Source organism: Neovison vison, chromosome 13, assembly GCF_020171115.1.
Source record: "Neovison vison isolate M4711 chromosome 13, ASM_NN_V1, whole genome shotgun sequence".
Taxonomy (NCBI): domain Eukaryota; kingdom Metazoa; phylum Chordata; class Mammalia; order Carnivora; family Mustelidae; genus Neogale; species Neogale vison.
In genome coordinates, this window is record NC_058103.1 from 56661569 (window position 1) to 56684171 (window position 22603).

Below are 22603 nucleotides of genomic sequence, written 5' to 3' on the forward strand. Positions count from 1 at the left end.
ATCTCACTGTCTTAGGCTGCACAGGCTGCCATTATAAGACACCAAAGACCAGGTGACTTAAATAGTGGAAGTTTACTTTCTCACAGGTCTGGAGGTTGAAAGTCTGAGATGAGTGTGCCTGTGTGGTGTGACGAGAGTTCTCTTGCCTTGCAGATGGCTAGTCTCAGAAGGCACAAATGTGTTTGGCATCTCTTCATAAAGTCACTCAACCCATCCCATCATTAGGGCCCCACTCTCATGACCTCATCTAACCCTAGTTACTTCCCAAAGGCCTCATCTCCAAATACCATCACACTGGTGGTTAGGAATTCAACATATAAATTTGGGGGAGAACACAAATATTCAGTCTATAACACTCATGTAGTTGCAGCATAAAAAAATCCTGACACAAAACAAACACAAGGAGAACATCTAAACACCAGTAAGAGAAAACATATTATTCCTTCAAAATCCTTCAAAGAAAAATAAAATTAAAGGACCAATGGAAACTAGAAAGCAATGAAATGAAACAAAATATCCACAAACTTAAAATACTATGCCCAAGAAAATTTTTCTTCAAAAATTAAGTAAAAATAGAAATTTCTGCTTCCAGCTATGATGAAGTAAATGCGACTGATATACACTCTCACCTTCTAAACTAGAAAAAGTATACAAAATGTGATATATTTTATAACATATTGTATAATATTCTATCATAGTTTTTTATAATTGACAACAGATAGCCCAGAAATATAATTCCTGATAGAAAAACAGCAATGAGATTATCCTAAAATTGTCTCCATTTCCTGCCTGAAGGCAATTTCCATGTTCTAACAAGGGGAGGAGTGGCCCAAACTGAAACCAGCAATCTTCCTGATTATGTGGATAGGGATCAGAGTTCACAGAGGTCAAGGGTCTAGAATATATATGCAGATATCAGAGAAAAGGAAGCTACAGGGAGACTTCAGAGATCCGCTTAGGGATCTCTTCAAAACCAACAAACAACAATACAAAATTTATTGTGACTGGTATCCATGTTAAAAAATACCAGGAATGAGGGTGTCAGGTGGCTCAGTGGGTTAAGCCTCTGCCTTCGGCTCAGGTCATGATCTCAGGGTCCTGGGATCAAGGCCGCATCAGGCTCTCTGCTCAGTGGGCAGCCTGTTTCCCCACCCCCCCGCCTGCCTCCCTGCCTACTTGTGATCTGTCAAATAAATAAATAAAATCTTTTAAAAAAAAGAAAAAAAAAGAAGTGTTAAGATAACTGAGATAAAAGGAAAATGATTCTAGATAGAATTAAGTTATGTAAATGGTAAATATGTAGGTAATATAAAATATTTTTCTCATTGTTTATCTCTTTACAATAGTTTAAAAATAATAGTTGTAGATTTTATTTTACTTTATACATGTTGATTATATTACATATTTTACTTCTACATAAGTAGAGTTCTACAGTATTATTGTTCTACATTCTACAACCTACAACAATGACAAAAGAGCAGAAATATGGGCATAGTCCATTGTATATGTGATATGGTATATGGGTAATATGGTATAATATAATTTAAAAGTAAACTGATACATTAAAGATGCATATTATTAACCCTAGAACAAACTCTGAAAAAATAAAACAAAGAGGTGAAACTATATAATCTATAAGTAAAATTTAAATGGAATAATAAAAATACTCAATTATTCTAAAAGAAAGCAGGAAAAGAGGAAAAAATTGAACCAAGTATACATAAGACAGATAGAAAACAAGTAGCAAAATGAAAAATTAAAACCCAACCATATCTCTAATCATATGAAATATAAGTGGTATAAGCATTATAATTAAAGGGCAGAAATGATCAAATCACATATGAAAACAAGACCCAACAATACGTCCTCTAAAAGAAATCCATTTTAAGATTTTATTTATTTATTTGAGAGAGAGAACACACAAAAGCATAGGGCAGAGGCAGAAAATCCCAAGCAGACTCCCTGCTGAGTGCAGGGCTTAACACGGAGCTCATTCTCACTGCCCTAAGTTCGTGACCTGAGTTGAAACCAACACTTGGTCATTCAACCGACTATCCCACCCAGGTGCCCTAAAAGAAAGCCATTTTCAATTTGAAAATGCAAACATATAATAGCAAAAAGGTGGAAAATAGATCATGCAAATACTATCAACGAAGCTAGAGTGTCTATAGTAATATCATTCAAACAGATTTCAGAATAACAGAAATCAAAATGTCAATTTCTTTCAGAGTACATGATACTAAATGTGCATTCAAATATTAAAAGCTTTTTATAAATGAAGAAAAATGAAGACATTATCAGCTAAACAAAAAAAGAAGATGTATTAGCAGCCTACCCACAATAATGGAAATGCCAATGAGAGTCCTTTAGGGGAGGAAAATAAAAAATAGGATAGGAAAAAATGGAGATAGGGCTTGGTTCAGTCTGTTTAGCAGCTGCTTTGGGGTCTGGTCACAATCCCAGGGTCCTGAGATCCAGCCCTGGGTGAGGCTTCCTGCTCAGTGGGGAGCCTGCTTCTCCCTCTACCTCAGCATCTCTGCCTGCTTATGCTCTCTCTCTCTCTTTCTCTCCTTCTCTCTCTCTCTGTCAAATAAATAAATAAAGTCTTTTTAAAAATGGAGATAAAGGAAAAAATAAACAATAAAGTAAATTTAAATTACTACTATGGTTGCAATAAAACCTGCTATGAAAAGCTAGGACTACTACGAAATACAACAGTGTTGGAGGATTAGCACTACCAGATAACAAAACTTATACTGGGGTGCCTGGGTGGCTCAGTGGGTTAAAGCCTCTACCTTTGGCTCGGGTCATGATCTCATGATCTCAGTGTCCTGGGATCGAGCCCTACATCGGGCTCTCTGATCAGCAGGGATCCTGCTTCTCCCTCTCTCTCTGCCTGCCTCTCTGCCTGCTTGTGATCTCACTCTGTCAAATAAATTAGAGAAAAAAAAAAAAAAAACTTATACTAAAGCTACATTAATTATGGTAGTATGGTATAGGTATAGATAGAACCAAATAAAGTGAGGGATGTAATAAGGTATCCAAAACACTACTGTCATTTCATTATTGAACTCTGTCATATTTGCCATACATTAAGTGTTCATGTTAATTATGTATACATAATTTTTAAGAAAAGTGGCAGAATATAGCAGAGGAGTAAAGAAAAATGTATTAATAAGTCATATAAGTCCTAATATAAGAAAAAAATAAATCTTCATCCTACCTTACACTATATGCAAAAACCAATGCCAAATAGATTGTGTTTGTAAATGTGAAAGGCAGAATAATTAAGCTTCTAGAAAATAGCATAGGACAGTACTATTCATGGCTTAGAGACTACAGAAGCTTCCAAAAATCAGTAAGTAAAAGCTAAGAAAACACTGATAAATTGTACTGCATTAAAAATAAATATAAGGGCTTCTTATTAAAAGCTACCATTATCCAGGATCTATAATGAACTCCTCAAACTCAACCCACACGAAACAGACAAACACATCAAAAAATGGGCAGAAGATATGAACAGACACTTCTCCAATCAAGACATACAAATGGCTATCAGACACATGAAAAAATGCTCATCATCATTAGCCCTCAGGGAGATTCAAATTAAAACCACATTGAGATATCACCTTACACCAGTTAGAATGGCCAAAATTAACAAAACAGGAAACAACATGTGTTGGAGAGGATGTGGAGAAAGGGGAACCCTCTTACACTGTTGGTGGGAATGCAAGTTGGTGCAGCCTCTTGGGAGAACAGTGTGGAGAGTCCTCAAGAAATTAAAAATAGAGCTTCCCTATGACCCTGCCATTGCACTCCTGGGTATTTACTCCAAAGACACAGATGTCGTGAAAAGAAGGGCCATCTGTACCCCAATGTTTATAGCAGCAATGACCACAGTCGCCAAACTATGGAAAGAACCAAGGTGCCCTTCAACGGATGAATGGATAAGGAAGATGTGGTCCATATACACTATGGAGTATTATGCCTCCATCAGAAAGGATGAATACCCAACTTTTGTAGCAACATGGACGGGACTGGAAGAGATTATGCTGAGTGAAATAAGTCAAGCAGAGAGAGTCAATTATCATATGGCTTCACTTATTTGTGGAGCATAACAAATAGCATGGAGGACAAGGGGCATTAGAGAAGAGTAGGGAATTTGGGTAAATTGGAAGGGGAGGTGAACCATGAGAGACTATGGACTCTGAAAAACAGTCTGAGGGGTTTGAAGTGGCGGGGGGGGTGGGAGGTAGGGGTACCAGGTGGTGGGTATTATAGAGGGCACGGCTTGCATGGAGCATTGGGTGTGGTGAAAAAATAATGAATAATGTTTTTCTGAAAATAAATAAATTGGAAAAAAAAATAAAATGATTTACTTTTGGTTTAAAAAAAAAGCTACCATTATAAAATTAAAAAGGCAAAAACTCAGAGTGAGACATATTTGTAACACATATTTGATAAAGGACACATTGAGAATACATAAAGTCCTTCTACGAGTCACTGAGAAAAGGACAGACTACTTAGAAAAAAAAAAAAAAACAACAGGTAAAGTCTTAAACAGCAATGCATTTAAAAGAATATCTAAAAGGACAATAAACATACAAAAAGTTGGCTTTAAGTTTATTAGTCATCAGCCAAAATTAAACTAGTCATCAACAAATTAAATCCTCTGAGTGGCTACATTTCAAAAGACTGAAAGAGAAAGACAAATACTGTATAAGCTATTGAGCTCACTAACATGTAGATCCTAAAAATACCAAATTCATAGAGACAGAATGGTTGTTGCCAGGAACTAAGGGGTGAGGGAAATGGGGAGATTTGGGTCAAAGTGTACAAATTTTCAGTCATAAGATAAATAAGTTCTGGGGAGCTAATATAATACATGGTGATGATAGTTAACAAGGCTGTAGTGCAAACTTGAAAGCTGCTATGAGAACAGACCTTTAATGTTCTCCTCATAACAAAAGAAACAAAATGGCAATAATGTGAGGTGAAAATATATTAATTAACCAAATTGTGGTAAATACTTCACAATACATATGTGTATCAAATCATCACATCCTACATCTTAAATTTACACAATATGTCAAATATATCTCAGTAAAGCTAGGAAAGAATAAAAAGACCGAAAAGCTTTCTTCACCAACATGTAAAGGAATTGGAAGTTGTCATTCTAGTCTTTGTACCATAAAAAAAGTTGAACAAACAAAATATCAGTGACTTTTCTTGGGCCAATTAGAGAACTGAAGTCACAAGAAAAACTGCCAGTATGAAATCTGGAAAACCAGATGCATCCAGAGAAACATCTGGAGCAGAAGCTGCTAGAATCATAAATTGTTAAGAATAATTTAATAGTAATTTTGCTAAATTGCTGAAAGATGAGAGTAAAAGTGAAGCCAAGTCTTAAGATCCCCCACACTGATGGCTTTTACCTGCATACACCCAGATGGACTCAGAGGGAAAAGAGAAGAATAATCTTGTGTTTCTAGCAGAGGGAAGGGGAAACTAACCATGTTTAAATACATTCAGATCATTCTCCATAACAAAGGCATACTCTTCAAAGAAAAAGATTTTACCTGAGCCTTGTTCTGCCTCTAGGCCTCCTGAAAAAGATTCCCAACCACCAAAGTCACATTTAGTCTTTTTTACTCACCTAATAAGAGGAAAAAGCTATGAATCCATAGAAAAACTTCGGAAGATCACAGACAAGAGTCACACTTCACCTACAGGTTATGTAAATGGTAAAAAAAGACAAAGACAGACTAAATCCTAAGATTATAGCAGATTTCCCTTTCCCCACTTGCTACCTAGAAAACAGAGCTCCAATATACTCAGAGTGGATTAGCTACAAGGCAAAGACTTTTTCCAAGGAGAAGTACAAAGAGAAGCACAAAGTTATGAGGGAAGACAAAAACAAAGACACTAGAAGAATTTGAGACTCCGGCACTTACTTACACACAATAAACATTCAAGAAAGCCCATCTCTAGTCAGATTAATATAAATCTTCAGCGAAGTGCTATTTACTTCAATTCCTTTTATCCAGTATATGTCTGATGTTTAATTTTTTTAAAAAACACAAGGTATGACAAAAGCAAGAAACACAAACCAAGCATCAGAACAAAACTTGAATAGGACTCAGATATTATAGTTACCAGAGACAAAATTTAAAATAACTATGATTAATTCATTAAGAGCTAGCTATAAAAGAAAGAGAAGACACCATGCAAGAACAGATAAATAATATAAGCAGAGAAATGGCAACTCTAAGAAAATTGATTAAAAAGAAATGGTAGAAATTAAAAATACACTAACAGAAATAAAGAATACCTTTAATGTATTCATTAGTAGACTAGGAAAAAATGAATAAGCTTAAAGATATGTCAATAGAAACTTTCCAGACTAAAATACAAGTTGGGGGTGGGGGATGGTACATACAAGAACTGTGGCAGAACTTCAAAGGGTGAAACACAAGCAACTGGAATATCAAAGGGAAAGGATACAGATAATGGAAAAGAAATATTTGAAGTAATAATGGCAAAATTTTTCTAATATTAAAAACAAACAGCAGGGAAGGTAAGCTAGGGAAGCTAAGAGAACATCACACAGAAAAAAATATTTTAAAAATATCTACACTCAGGCATATTATATTCAAACTGCAGTAAACCAAAGATAAAGACATAATGTTGCAAGAAACCAGAAGGAGAAAATCGCCTTACTTATTGAAGAATAAGGGTGAGAACTATATTTGGGTTCTCATCAGAAACCATATAACAAGAAAGTCGATTAAAACACAGGAAGTACTTAAAAAAATAAACCAATGTGTCCAGCAACATTTTTCTTCTAAAGTAAAAAATGAAGATTTAATCAGACAAAATAAAATCTGATGTAATTCATCACAAACAGACAGGTTCTGCAATAAATGTGAAGAGAAATTCTTTAGGGAGGAAAAAAATAATGTAAGTCAGGAATTTGGATTAACATAAAGAAAAGAAAAACATCAGAAAAGGAAAAAATGAAAGTAAAATACTTGTCTTATTCTTAATTGATTTAAAAGATAGCTATTTATTTCAAAAGCATAATCATAATCATAACAATGTTTTACACGAATATAATACATGGCTATGTAAAATGAATGACAATACTACAAGGGATAGGAAGAAGAAATTGGGAATGCTCTGTTACATGCATACTTGTGAACTAGTATAGCGTTATTTAAAAGTGGACTTAATTAGAAGTAAATGTATTTTTCTTCTTTTTAAATATTTTTTATTTATATATTTGACAGAGAGAGACTGAGAGAGGGAACACAAGCAGGGGGAGTAGGAGAGGGAGAAGCAGGCTTCTTGCTGAACAGGGAACCTGATGCAGGGCTCCATCTCAGGGTCTGGGATCATGACCTGAACTTAAGGCAGAAGCTTGACAACTGAGCCACCCAGGTGCCCTGTAAATGTATTTTTCAAAATCTAGGGCAACCACTTAAAAAATCTTTTAAACAAATGTATAATTAATATGCTAAGAGGAGAGAGAAAATGAAATCATATAAAATGTTCAACTAAAATCAGAAGAGTAAGAAAAATGGAAGCAGTTACAAAATTAAAAAGAACAAGTACAATGAAGAGAAAAAGTTAAAACACTGCAAAAATTAATCCAGCTATTTCAACAACATTTTAAATAGAAATGGTATAAATATTCCAAGAAAAATATAGAGATTATCTGGTTCAAGTTTAAAAAATGCTTAACTATATGTTTTCTACAAGAACCCTATTTTACATATAAAGAAGCACTGATTAAAAAGGATGAAGAGGGGCGCCTGAGTGGCTCAGTGGGTTAAAGCCTCTGCCTTCAGCTCAGGTCATGGTCCCAGGGTCCTGGGATCAAGCCCCACATCAGGCTCTCTGCTCAGCAGGGAGCCTGCTTCCTCCTCTCTCTCTGCCTACTTGTGATCTCTGTCTGTCAAATAAATAAATATAAAATCTTTAAAAAAAAATTCTAAAAAATAAAAAGGATGAAGATAGATCATACTAATACTAATCAGAAAACAAAAAACAAGTTGACATAACTCAATTTTAGACAAAGCTGACTTCAGAACAGATTATTATGGATAAAGAAGAACATTACATAATGAGAAGAGTCAATTGTTCAAGATGACATAACAGTCATTAACATGCATGTACCTTATAGCCGAGCATCAAAAGACATGAGGAAAAAACTGACAGAACTGCAAAGAGAAACAGATGATCCCACTATTGTAGCTGGAGACTTCAATATCCCTCTTTTAGTAACTGAAAGTTCCAGCTGGCAGAAAATTAGAACTAAACTGAACCACCAATTAGCTTGAAATAACTGACACTTATAGAATACTCCACCCAACAGCAGAACACATTCTTCTCAAGCTCATATGGAACATTCACCAAGACAGAGCACAATCCGAGCCATAAAACACACCTTAACAAATATAAAAGAATAGAAAACACAGAGAATATGTTCTTAGTTGACTATGAAAAGTAATGTTATTAAACCAATAAAAAAGAGAGCTCAAAATATAAAAATAATTGGATATGAAGAAACACACTTCTAACTAATAGCTCAGAAGTCTCAAGGGAATGTAGAAATATTCTGAACTAAATGGAAAAAAAATACTAATGATCAAAAAAGCAAAATACAGCAAAAGCACTGCTTATAGGGAAATTTGTAGCATGAAATCCATATATTAGAAAAAAGAAGATACAAAATCAATAACCTAAGTTTCCACCCTTGGAGCATAGAGAAAGGTGAACAATATTAAACTAAAGTAAATAGAAGAAAACAAATGATAAAAAAATCAGAGAAGAAAACAATTAAATAAAAAACAGAAAAATAATAGAAAACAATCAACATAACCTAAATCTGAGTGTTAGAAAAGATTGAGAGGGGCACCTGGGTGGCTCCATGGGTTAAGTCTCTGCCTTCAGCTCAGGTCATGATCCCAGGGTCCTGGGATAGAAACCCACATCAAGCTCTCTGCTCAGCAGGGAGCCTGCTTCCCTTCCTTTCTCTCTAACTGCCTCTCTGTCAACCTGTGATCTCTGTCAAATAAATAAATAAAATCTTAAAAAAAAAGATTGATAAAGTTGATAAACTTCTCAACAGGCTAATCAAAACAAATACAAAAACAAAAAAATAAAAACAGATGATACAGATTACTAATATCAGAAATAAAAGTGTCATCTACACTGACTGAATGGACATTAAAAGCATAATAAGAGAATAGGCTCTATTTCTTAATGATATTGAATCAACAATTAATTTCCTAACAATCAAAGCACCTACTTAAACTAACTCACTGGTGAATTCTACCAAACATTTAATGTGAAATGATATTGATTCTATACAAATTCTTCCATAAAAAAAGAAGCAGAAGTAGCACTCCTTAACTCATTCTATGTGGCAGGCATTAGCCTAATACTAAAACCAGATAAAGAGACTATAAGAATAGAAAATTACAGTCCAAGAATTCTCTTTAACATAAATGTCAGAATCCTTAAAACATTAACAAACTGAATCCAATGATAAAATAAATAATAGATAAATGAGTTATTCTAGGCATACAAGGGTATTTCAAAAACTGAAAATCAATGTTCCATAATATCAACAAACTAAACAATCTGAGGGGTTTGAAGTGGCGGGGGGGTGGGAGGTTGGGGTACCAGGTGGTGGGTATTATAGAGGGCACAGCTTGCATGGAGCACTGGGTGTGGTGAAAAAATAATGAATACTGTTTTTCTGAAAATAAATAAATTGGAAAAAAAAAAAAAAAGACTGGAAACAATGCAAGAATGCTCCCTTTCAGCACTCCTATACGATAGCATCCTTGGAGACCTAGTTAACACAATAAGACATGAAAAGGAAATAAAAGTTACATAGACTGGGAAGGAAGAAAAAAATTCTTTGCAAATGATATAATCCTTTAGAAAACTTTAGAGAACTGACCAAAAAAACTGGACTAAATAAGTGAGTGGAAATCTAACAAAGTACATATAGGATATCTGCTGAAAAATCTATGTGTATATGCAAAAATGTTCTTTATTTGCATACCTTTAAACTTGAGATAAACTAAACATCCATTAAAAAGAGACAAATAAATTTTAGTATATTAATATGCCACTATAAAGTGATGAATATTTACAATTTGCATCTATATGTAACAATTGAAATACATTCTAAAATATTAAAAGCAGAATTATAAGCAAAACAGACAAGTTACAAATGGTAAGTACAATATTAATCCACTCCTATAAAGTTCAAAATCTGACAAAAGTAAAAATATTGGTTAAAGAAGTTTATATAGGAAGTGAAACTCTAAAAGAAAACAAATTATTATCACATAGCTTAGATTATTTTATAACATTTCAGATAAGAAGCAAAGAAGGATGATGACAATGTTCTATTTCTTGAAGTAAGTGCTAGTTTCAGTTACCCACAATGTAGTTATTTATTAAAATGTACATATGTTTTATGAACCTTTCTGTAAGTGTTAAATGTTCCAATAAAATAAGAAGAAATTTTTAAGTAAAACATTAAGCCATAATCATGATAGTAATCATAACAACAATGACCACTGGCCAATGGAAGTAAACAGAGGTATTTAGAGAGAGGAAGATCAAAGAAATAAATTGAAACATGGAAAGCCAAGAGATTTTATCCATAAAACAGGCCCAAAAAGAGCTATAAAATTTTAAAGTTATATCTTAGAAGAAGATAAGCCAGTTTCTTCCATTAATTGTCTGTGGAAGCTCAAATGAAAAATCTTTTCATAGTCCCTAGTCTTTCAACTGTAAATAAAGTCAAGCTCTTTTAAAATTCTATTCAATTATGTGATTATCTACTTACTTGTTTTTTTTATTTAAAAAATGTATTTCCTACTTACTTCTAGAGTCCAACTAGAAATTAGATTGATCATTCTATTTCCAGTTATCATAAAGATTTTGTATTTAAATATGCCAAAATCAAGCTTTATAGAAGTAGAGGACATGATTCTGGAGGTGGAAGAAATTCTAAAAAAATGAGTATTATTTCATTTTGAGGATTTCAAAGCATAATCCCGCCCTTCCCCAACCCAAATTAAAAAAATAATAATAATAAGCCATGAGTTTCCATAATGGTATTTTAATGCAGACTACAGTGTAAATTGGGGAAAAAAATAACACATTAAAGACAGTCAGACACTGGGTTAGCTTTTGATGAGCTCCATCATCATGATCCATTAAAAACTTAAACTGATTATTGCAATAGAAACTCCATATAATGTTCACTACAGAGAAAATGGTATAAAGTACAATTGTGCTTTTATAATTTGAAAAAAGTGTATATATCCCAAATCAGTACTTACCATAAAAGGATCTAAAACAAACATCATCCACTATGGCAAAACATGAGAAACAGTACCCTTAAAGTCCAGAAAAATGTAAGAATGGCCACATTCACCATTTGCATTGATCACTATTTAAGAGATCTCCTAACCTGTTCAATTAAATAATAGAAATATAATACAAAGGAAATTGTAGTAATTCTATTCGTATAAATATATAAATAAAATTATATAATTATAAGAACCACTGCAAATAACAAAAACTAATATGTTTATCAAGGTTCCTTAGAAGACATAAGAATAAAATACAATATTACTATATAGACACAATCTTTTAAAAAAATATAACATTTTAAAAGCTCATTCATAAAAACACAAAAGTTTGTGAAGAAATAGAAAAAAATGCAAGACTTATAAGGAGAAAGAAATAAAACTTTATTATAGGACCTGAATAAGTTCATTGATAGATAAATTTAATATTTTTTTAAAAACTATGTTTTCCCAAACCAAAATAAAAATTAGTATAGCAAATGTAACTCCAGTAAAATTTAACACATGATTTTTTTCACCAAACTTGCCCATTCCCAAAATTGAAACAGAGGAATAAAAAATAAAAAGCCAACATTATTAGCCAATGAAATCTTGAAGGAGAAACAAAAGCAGTGGATTCATTTATTTTATAATCAAAACTTGTAAGTAGAATAATTAAATTATAGCATGGTACTTGTGCAGGTCTGATGAGGAGAACAATAAGACAGAAAAACCAAGAAATATGTCTGTGCATATATGAAAGCTCTGGTTATGGCAACATTAGAGTTTCAATTCAATGGGAATGAATGGCATTTTCAATAACCAGCATTAGAACAACTGGTTTTCAGTATGGAAAAAAAGAAAGTAGAACTGAACTTAACTCCAAATCCATGTTAATTTCCACACTATATAAAAAAGTGAACAGATTTTTAAAATACTAAAAAAACATATAAGAAAATATCTTTATTTCTTCAATAACAGAGAATAGCTTAAACAATGCAAAAAAAAAAAAGCAAGCAAGAAAGAAACTCCATATTCCCCAAACCAAAAGAAACAGTTGATAAATTTGCCAAATTAAAATGAAAATATTTTATCTGGACAAGGACTTGCTGGGGACATTCCCTTTCTTGGAGCTTGGGATCCTTCATTCAAATTCCTCTTTGTAAAAATGATTTACTTTCTCAAATTAAGAACTATAATTAGTAGATATTAAAAAAATCTGATGAAAACTTAATGACAATAAAATACAGTGAATTCAGAGATCCATCCTATGTATGATATGTTAAATTTGGTGGCAGCTTTATATTTAAAAATTATGTCTGGGTTACTAGGTAAGCCCCAGATTGCTCACAGACCTACACTAAGTACGATGTAGGAAAACTCTCAGCTGACACCATAAAAGAGGCTATTTAATGGCCATCTCCTCAGTACAGTCTGAGGCAACATAATCTCATCCACATCACCACTACTGTCAGACCTGCAGACTCTCAGAGGGAGGTGCTGCTTCCCCTGTCTGGATGAGAAAGGGTCAAGTTTCCTTGGGCACCAGCCAGCTGTAGCAACAATTCTATAATCCCTACTCTACTTTTACTTTAGTGTATGTAAACAACTCCTGAGTGGGTAAAAAATATAAGCTATATATTATTCCCCACTTATGCCCTTTTGAGTGTCAAGGGTCTGGTGCAGGCATTACAACAAAGCTGTGTATTACTCATTATCTTATGAGTTTGTGTCTCATTTAGGAAGAAAAATACGTAAGTCCTACCTCAACCCCTGAACTTAACTAGTCCTTGATGAATAGAGTAAAACATCATTAAAGAGAAAACATTAGCCATAGATTACGGGCAATTTTATATAACTCAAGAAATCCACAAAAGACTAGAATGCAAAATACATTTTTAAAAAACTACTATAATCTAATAAGAAAAACATGACCTAATATAAAAATTAACAAAGGACTTTACCAAAAAGGAAATCTGAAAGGCCAATAAACTCATGCAAAGATTCTCAACCTTATTAATAAATCAAGTAAATACAAGTTAATATGAGAATGAGAAACCATTTCATATCAAATATGGGCATTACATATATAATAATATCTCATAATATATACAGAATTTATTTAAGACCTGAAACATAGAAGAAAATTCAACAATGAAACTAAGGATACATTTATATCTCCCCCTTTTTTTAAGACTATTTATTCAGAGCAGTTTAAGATTCATAGCAAAATTGAGGGGAAAGCAAAGAAATTACTCATCTACTCCTTGGCTCACACATGTAAACACTCTTCTGTTATTAATAATCTCCACTATGATGGAATATTTGCTAAAAATAATGAATGTAAACTTGATACACCATAATCACCAAAAAACCCATACATAGTCTATATTTTCATTCACTCTTGGTGTTCCACATTCTATGGGTCTGGACAAATATATAAGGACAGATATCCATCATTAAGGCATCACACAGAGTATTTTCACTACCCTAAATCCTCCATGCTCTATTTACCCTCATACCCCTAAACACTTGGCAACCACTGATCTTTTTTGTTGTTTTGGTAATTTTTCCTTTCCCAGAGTGTTATGTAGTTGGAATCATACAGGATGTAACCTTTTCAAACTGGCTTCTTTCACTACCTAACAGGCATTTAAGTTTCTTCCATGTCTTTTCAAGGCTTGATAGCTCCTTTCTTTTTAGTCCTGAATAATTTCGTCGTCTGGATTACAGTTTCTTTATCCTCTCACCTACTGAAGGGCACCTTGGTTGCTTCCAAGTTTTGACAATTATGAGTAAAGATGCTATACAAATCTGTGTCCATATTTTTGTATGGACATATGTTTTTAAGCCTTTTGAGCAAATATCAAGAAGGATGATTGCTGGATCATATGGAAGAGTATGTTTCATTTTGTAAGGAACAGGCAAACTGTCTTCCAAAGTGCGGTACTATTTTGCATTCCCACCAGCAGTGTATGAGTTCCAGTTGCTCTATATCCTCAGCAACACTTGCGTTGTCAGTGGTCCAGGTTTTGTCCATTCTAATAGGTGTGAAATAGCAGCTCATTGTTGTTTTACTTTGCATTTCCCTGATGACACATGATGTGGAGCATATTTCATATTTTTTTGGGGGGCCATCTGTATACATCCTTTGGTGAGGTATCTATTAAGGTCTTTGTCTCCTTTTTAAAGCATGTTGTTTGTATTTTCATGGTCGAGTTCTGAAAGTTCTTTGTATGTTTTGGATAATAGTCCTTTATTGGATATGTCTTTTGTAAATACTTTCTCCCAATCTGTGGCTTGCCTTCTCATTCACTTGAAGTTCTCTTTCACAGAGAACTTCAAGTGAATTTTAACTTTAACTTTTTAACATTTTTAACTTTAATGAAGTTCAGCTTATCTGTTATTTTCCTGGATTGTTTCTCAGGTGTTTTATGTCAAAAGGCATCACCATACACAATGTTACCTAGGTTTTCTTCTAGATGTTTTATTGTACTGCATAAGCACATAGGGCTCTGATCCATTTTGAGTTAACTTTTGTCAAGGTATTAAGATCTGTGTCTAGATTCATTTTTTACACGTGTATGTCCAGTTGTTCCTGAACTGTTTGTTGAAGAGACTCTCTGCTCCATTGTTCTGCTTTTGTTCCTCTGTCAGAGATGAGTTGACTATATTTATGGGGATCCATTTCTGGGCTCTCTACTCTGTTCCACTGATCTATTTGACTATTCTTTCACTAATCCCACACCTTTTTTATTACTGTAGCTTTACAGTAAGTAGCTTTATAGTTAAGTTTTAAAGTTGGGTAGCATCAGTCCCCTAACATTTTATTCTTCAATATTATGTTGGCTATTCTGTGTCTTGTGCCTGTCCATATGAACTTCGGAGTCAGTTTGTTGATATTCATGAAATAACATCCTAGTATTTTGATTGAGATTGAATTGAATCTATAATTAGACTTTTTCATATCATGGTATGTCTTATAGACTGAAGTTTCTATTTTATTAATGTCTGCACTTATTTTTGAAGGTAGCTCAAGAAATATCCCGAGAAACAAAAGCATTTAAAAAAAAACCCATTTCAACAAAATACTTGCCTAGGTGTAGAGGAAAGACTTGATAATTTCTGAGGTCTAATTACTTGTTCATGTGGGTATCATGTGACAAAAATAACTATAACGATAATACTAAGACTGGAGAAAGATGAGCTGGACTTAGACTTGATGATTGCTAGATTCTTATTGGATATTTTCTTCAATATCGTCCTTACTTATCATTATGATCCATACTGAGATATTATAGATCCCTATACATGAATACCCTTGCACAAGGAGTCATATATATGGATTTTGTCTTCAAATGAAATCAGGTAAACCACTGAGAAATTGCCCACAAACCACAGTAAAGCATTACCAAAGGATTTTAAAGAATGTCTCTATACCTTTAATAAAAGTTGCTTACATATTAAGATGAATAGAGAACAAATGCAAGAAGTGATTCAGATGTTGTATTTCTGCTGGACTCACTATTATGTGACTCATTCGTGGATGCCAGCTTCCAGACTGGAGACATTTGAATATAACTACATCAACAAAATCCATGATTGCCATAGGTCTACCTCATCATTATTAGAGTTATTAAACAGAATCATTATTTAACTAAACCTGACCTAAAATTTTAAGTTTCACCATTACATTTCAAGATACATACAAGAAATATTGAAAAATGTTCCAAAATATAACCTTAAGTGAAAATATTACATTAAAATTATATACAATTACATATAATTTGTGTCAGTACTTCCTTTTCAGTCATCTCTTTTAAGTAGAGAATTCTCCTTACAAAAAAGTTTACTCTCCTTTTCTGTCTCCTTATAAATAATGAATGTATGTTTTCAACTATGGATTATTTCTGCATTGAAGTCATTACTGTAGTAGGTATTGAAATAATCTAAAAGGCATTCATTTTCCTGTAATGGAACTCTATCTTCAAGACATAAATAAGTAAGCAGGTATTAAAAGGTTATTTGTTTTTCAGATATTAAACAGTATGTTAAAACTTCAGGCTTTAGAACATTAGTCCATATTTGCATGCAAGTGATCAAAAAGAGAGCCAGATTCTTATTATGGATTTAGAATTAAATTGCCTGACACTAAGACGAACAGTCACCTTTAAAAAGCTGCTTTCACCTCAGCAACAAAGCTTTTACCTCAGTTGCCAAATCTTGTGCTCCTGATATTTTATATAAATACAGGGGGAAAATGCTTTTGTATGTCAAGTAAATTACACCTTCAATATTCCTAAAGACTGAAGGATTAAGATTAATTAGACAAATGAAACTAAGCTACTACCTGCCAATTCACAGTCATCATTCAGCTTTACCTATGTAATGAGGATGATGGAAAAGGTAATCATTTGAGTCTAACCTATCTCTCTCCTCCTGCTTGTTCACATTCCCAATTGATGTGTGTTACTTAGCCCTCTGGGTGATAAAATATCTTCAGGGTTCTCCAACATTCTAGATATTAAATACTTCTGTGTCAAAACCATACAATCTAAGGTAACTGTCTTAGATCTCTAAATTAACACTTTTCGAAATAAAATCCCTAGGTTTTCCTAAACTATTAATGTTTCCAGCTGGTATTGATATGTCTACAAAGTCCCTGATTTTTTTCTCACACATATTTCTATGTAGTTCTATAATTTCATTGTGCATTCCCCTTCATAAGTCGTTAGTAATATTAAGTTAGTGTTTATAATCAGTGTGGCCTACACGGATTCTTTTAGTCTGTGAGTTTCTTGCTGTAGTAATCATAGACTTTTCTCTAAATGAAGTCTTTGTACCCCCAGTTGCTTTCCTTGCTATAAATTCTCCTACACTCTGAGATGTAAACTGAGATACCTCAGTTTACCCAGAGAATTCTAAATCTGACATATGTTAAAATACCCCCAGTGCAGCCTACAGTGATAGAAGGGAAGTTAACTAGGCATGAAACAGGGTGGTCATCACAATAACTGGGATAATAACTTGGGTTAAGTCTGTACAAATTTTTTTTTTTCTGTGAGTTTCATAGCCAATGCTTTGCAATTAAGATTGTTGCCATACATTTAATGTCAGTTGCCAGGAATACTCTCCACATGACATCAATCTCGCCTGGTCCTAAATGTAAAGTAATCACTACCTCCTAAAGCAAAACATTTATTCCGACCTCATCCCAGGGCACTTCACAGTAAGAACTATAGTATAGTATATTGTATAGTATAGTATCACAGTGAGAGCTATTAGCAACCCACAGAGCTGACACTAACAGTAGACAGAGAGAGCAGTGGCCTTTCTACATCAAGTATTGCCAGCTACGACATTTTTAGTTTTGGTGTCAGTACTTAAGGGCTTTTGGGAGAACTGTGCATTATCTCTCTAGCTTCTGGAATTTTTACCTAAGTGAGACAATACATCAGCACATTAACAATATTCCAATGTTGAAACCTATCTCTAAGGCTCAAATTCTACTTATACTAAGTAGCATATTTGCATAATCTCAGATGGAAAAACTTCTTTTTCCACTGAGCTAACAAGACTATTTGTAGCTTTCCATCACTAGTTATCTTATAGTAGTTATTTTTGCATTGTACTACCTTTATCTTGCCTATTGATCTATAGTTACTTTTAAACAAAAATTCCAATTGGATTCATTTCTACCTGCTTCATAACAATAAGGGCAGGGTCTTGATCCATTACCTATCAGAAACTAAGACCTTGAGGAATGTAGCAAGATTAAGAAGGGGAGAAGCTAGCAGTATAAAGACACTGGAAAAATAAACACCAACTGAGAATGGCAAGCTTGCAATAAAACTGGGTCAAACTTTGACATCAAGAAAACCCCAAACAAAGAGATTTCATCATTGATGCTTAAAAATTCTATTACATTTGATGTCCTTGAAACCCCCATAGTGGGGCAGTGCTGGGGAAAAGGGGGAGAGGGGCTCTAGGCCTATGTTTATAGCACCTAAAAAATAAAAAGAGGTTTCCATGATGAGCAAAATGGACATGGATCATGGCCTTATAGTGCTTACATTCTGAAAGGGAGGTCTACATTAGATAACTGCACGAAAAGACATAAACTTGAAATGGATTTCAGTTATACAGTGCTGTGAAACCATATGTAACAGGACATGATCAGGTCAGCCAGAACAAGAAAGGCTACCAAGGAAGAGACTATTATGTTGAGATACCAGGCAAAAAGGAGTTGGGAATGGTGATCTGCTGAGGGAGAAATAACCACATGCAAAGACTTTGGGAGTAGGTCACATGATGTGTAAGAAAGACTGAGTGACCTCTATACCTGGGATGCAAGAGAGGGGAGTAGCACAGTGTGAAACAAGTTGGGGACAATTAGAAAGTGCTAAACACTCGAGCACAGTAAGCCATGATGAGGAATTCTGTCTATATTCTAAGAGTAATGGTCTTTAAAAAGGTAGGACATGTCAGTTTGTACTTTGTATTACTCTCTCGGCCTGCCTATGGAGAATAGGCAGAATTGGTGCATCAAAGCGTGTGAGCAGATAATTTAGGAAGCCTCTGGACTAGCCTCATGGAGAGATTATGGTAGTTGGGACCAGGGTACTAATGGTCCCGAATGGAGAAAAATGAATAAATTCAAGAAAATTTTTCCAAGTAAATTTGACTATATTAGGTGATAGAATCTGTAGAATGAAGGGGAAAGGAGAGAAGATGATTCCTATTTTTTCTGGTATACAGTGATATTTTTGGAGCTCAAGAATATCAAAAAGAGGGGTGCCTAGGTGGCTCGGTGGGTTAAAGCCTCTGCCTTCAGCTCAGGTCATGATCCCAGGGTCCTGGGATCGAGCCCCGCATTGGGCTCTCTGCTCGCAGGAAGCCTGCTTCTCTCTCTCCCTCTGCCTGCCTCTCTGCCTACTTGTGATCTCTCTCTGTCAAATAAGTAAATAAAATCTTAAAAAAAAAAAAAAAAAGAGAGTATTTGGCAAGATGACCAAGAGGTTAGTTAGCAACATGTTAAATTGTTAAATTTAAGGCACTTAGGTAATTAGATGTAATTAATTTGGAATTGACTGGCACTGAATGCATGTATTTGTGAGAGTCATTTCAAAAGTCTGCCTTTTTTTTTCTTTTTAGAATTTCCTTTCTTTGAGAATTTAACTCTCTCTTCTTTTTTAAAATGAGCAGATATTTCCTCTTTGCTCTACCTTTCAGGGCTATTGAACATAATTCATTAACCATTTTAGCATTCATAGTTAACATATTACTTTTTTTCCTACCAATATTTCTAATTTTCCTTCTGTTTTGTTTCTCTTTTTTTTTTTCCCTAACTAGGCTCCACACAGAGCATGCAGCCCACTATGGAGCTTAAACTCATGACCCTGAGATAAAGACATAAGCTGAGATCAAGAGTCAGACACTTAACTGACTGAGCCACCCAGGGGCCCCTTCCATCTGTGTTTTTAATGGCTCAAGCATCTAAGATAATTTCAAGTATGTAAATATATACCCAAAGGTATTAAATGTAAATATATATATATATATGTGGTTGAGAGCCTATTTGTTAAAATACCTCATAAAGATAATATAAGAATCAAAGAAGTTAATATCTATTCAAAAGTACTGGAAGGTGTCAAATGATAATATATTATTATGATGATAAACATTAAGTCACTGTCAATGTTATCAGAGCTGATAATTTACAAGTCTTAAAGATAGGGAAATTTGTTTCAGAAAAAAATATTATATATTTAATATCAGTAAGAATCCTTAAAATTTAGAAGGCATATTACCTTTCTAGAGAGATTATCATTACTGTTATGTATATAGTAAATTATATATATATGTATATATTTAGATAGGCATTCACATTTCCTGTTCAGATATTATTTATTATTTAATTTTCTCACAGTGCTTTAGTTAAACAAGAAGGAACAGTAGAAACAGACGAAAGTACTATTTTATTGGCCAAGACTAATTGAAAATGCCACAATGAGAATAATAAGCATCATAACCACCACCACTACCTCAACTGTCCTATACGAGTAACAATAGCTATTCCATTGTCTCATTATTTTACTACTTCTCCATGCTTTACTTCTTCTAAGAAAGTTCCTAGTATTCCATTTATTTTTAAAGGGATTTTAATGGATGTGCTATGAATTTTCAATGAGCTATTTGAAATTTGAGGAACCTAATTAGGAATGTATTTACTTTCTCTTTTTTCAGGGTGATTAATTCCATGCAAGACTTTCAGCCTAATGTTACTCCAAAGAAAAAATAGAAAGGGAAAAGGAGGTTCTACTTCTACAGACTAATGGACTGGTAATTTAAAAATTGAATTAAGCATTAACTCAGAAGAGTCCTTCTCAATATATAAATTATTTCTGTTTAGCCTTCTATTGCCAGGTTAATTAAGTAAATCCTTTGGCCTTGATTATAGTCATTAGTAAATGAAAATGTATTTGAATTCACTAGTCTTGTGATTTACACTAGAGAATCTATGTGAGTAAATATATTACTTATGTTACCAGCTTTCATAAAGTCAGATGTGTTACTTAGGTCGCTTTATCTGTGGAAAACAAAAATTTATTAAGTATCTAATTTATTGTTCAGACATATAAAATCTCTATAGGTTCTTGTGGGGATGCCTTTAAGAAACAAACCTTATATATTTCTGTATCTTCAAAATGTGTGAAATCAACTCAAGCTTAGTCGGGGTCCTCCATTTCTTTAAAAAAAGTAAAACCTGGAAAAATCTGAAATGTCTCCCTCAAGTTGCTTTACTCAATAAAAAACACAAGAACAAAAACAGTGAAAAGAATTTTTAAAAGAAATGAATAAATGATGTAAAAAAAAGCATGCAAGGTAATAAAATATGCACAGAATAAAACCTACAGTAAAATAATGATTTGTAATCTATCTTCTGCATAGTCAGACTCATCATTTGATGCTAGTTATAGTTGTAATGAATTAACTTCAATATAAATTAATATATCCTATTTGTTTATGTCTTAAAAGTAGTCCTACATTACTTTGAGTACATTAGCAACAACATACCGAATCCCTGTTTTAACTATGCAATTGATAGCACCACAATTCAGAAATAAATTCTTAACAACAGTCTCTTTGTTCCCTTAAGGACATAAACCTAACTGTTGATGGCATATCGAAGCTGTAATATGTTGTAAAAGATAACTAAGATTATTAAGTGTGTTCTAGCCATTCTCTTCAAGGAAATTTTAATTGCCAAGCACCTAATTAAAATAAATTATCTAGGATAAATCAAACTTTTACTGTCTATAAAAATGCATTCATAATCATTTTGTATGGTGACATTTTGACACAAATATATCCTAAGAGAAGCAAGGGATGCCTATACAAGTATTTGGGAGAAGGGAAAAGAGAAATATATCAAATTTAAATGAAATAAACTAGAAAAATGGCAAAACAGTAGGATTATAAGTATGAACTAGGGAAGTCTGAACATTCCCCAAAATACTGTTTTTACTTTTCAAATCCTATAAATATAAACAATCAGATAATTATTGTATTTGCCTGATATATCTAGTAATTAAAAAGCCCAAAGATAAATATGCATCTGGGAACTGGTCTGGGGGTGGTGTATAATATATTACATTATGCATCTGGTATAATCCCTTCATGTCCCAATTTCAATCCACATTCCTACCTGTAATTTCTCTTTTATTTTTTAGTATGCATATTTATAAGTTGCCAGAAACTCTCCTTCAAGGACACAGAGAACACAACACTCAGTAAACCAACCAATCAAGAGAAATGTCATTTCCTGCACCAGTCCCTTACCCTCCATATACTACTGGAGATCACAGTCATAGAAAAGGAACTCAATATTTAAGAATCAAAAGACCAGAGACTTGATTCCATCTTCTTAATTCATTAGATAAGCAACTTTAATAAAATATATGGTCATGAGGACTGCATTTGCTCATGTGCAAACATTATTATTTTAATCTCTCCCCTCTCTATGTCTCAAAGCTATAAATATGAATCATGGTAATCATGTGAAGCAATCCTGAAAAAAATCTCAGAAAACCCCACAAAGAGATAGGTTACCAACATAAAAAGTAGTAACTATTGTCTCCAGAAAGATAAAAGTCAAAAAATTGAAATAGTCAGTGATGAATAATCCTGGTTTTAATTTGTACATTAAGTTGCAAGATTTC

The 22603-nt window shown here is 33.5% G+C and overlaps 1 protein-coding gene across 2 annotated transcripts in view; it reads right to left on the bottom strand.

Moving 5' to 3' along the window:
* The window catches only part of LRFN5 (leucine rich repeat and fibronectin type III domain containing 5), a 244753-nt gene that overhangs the window by 111227 nt on the left and 110923 nt on the right, over positions 1–22603 (bottom strand). The window lies entirely within an intron of this gene.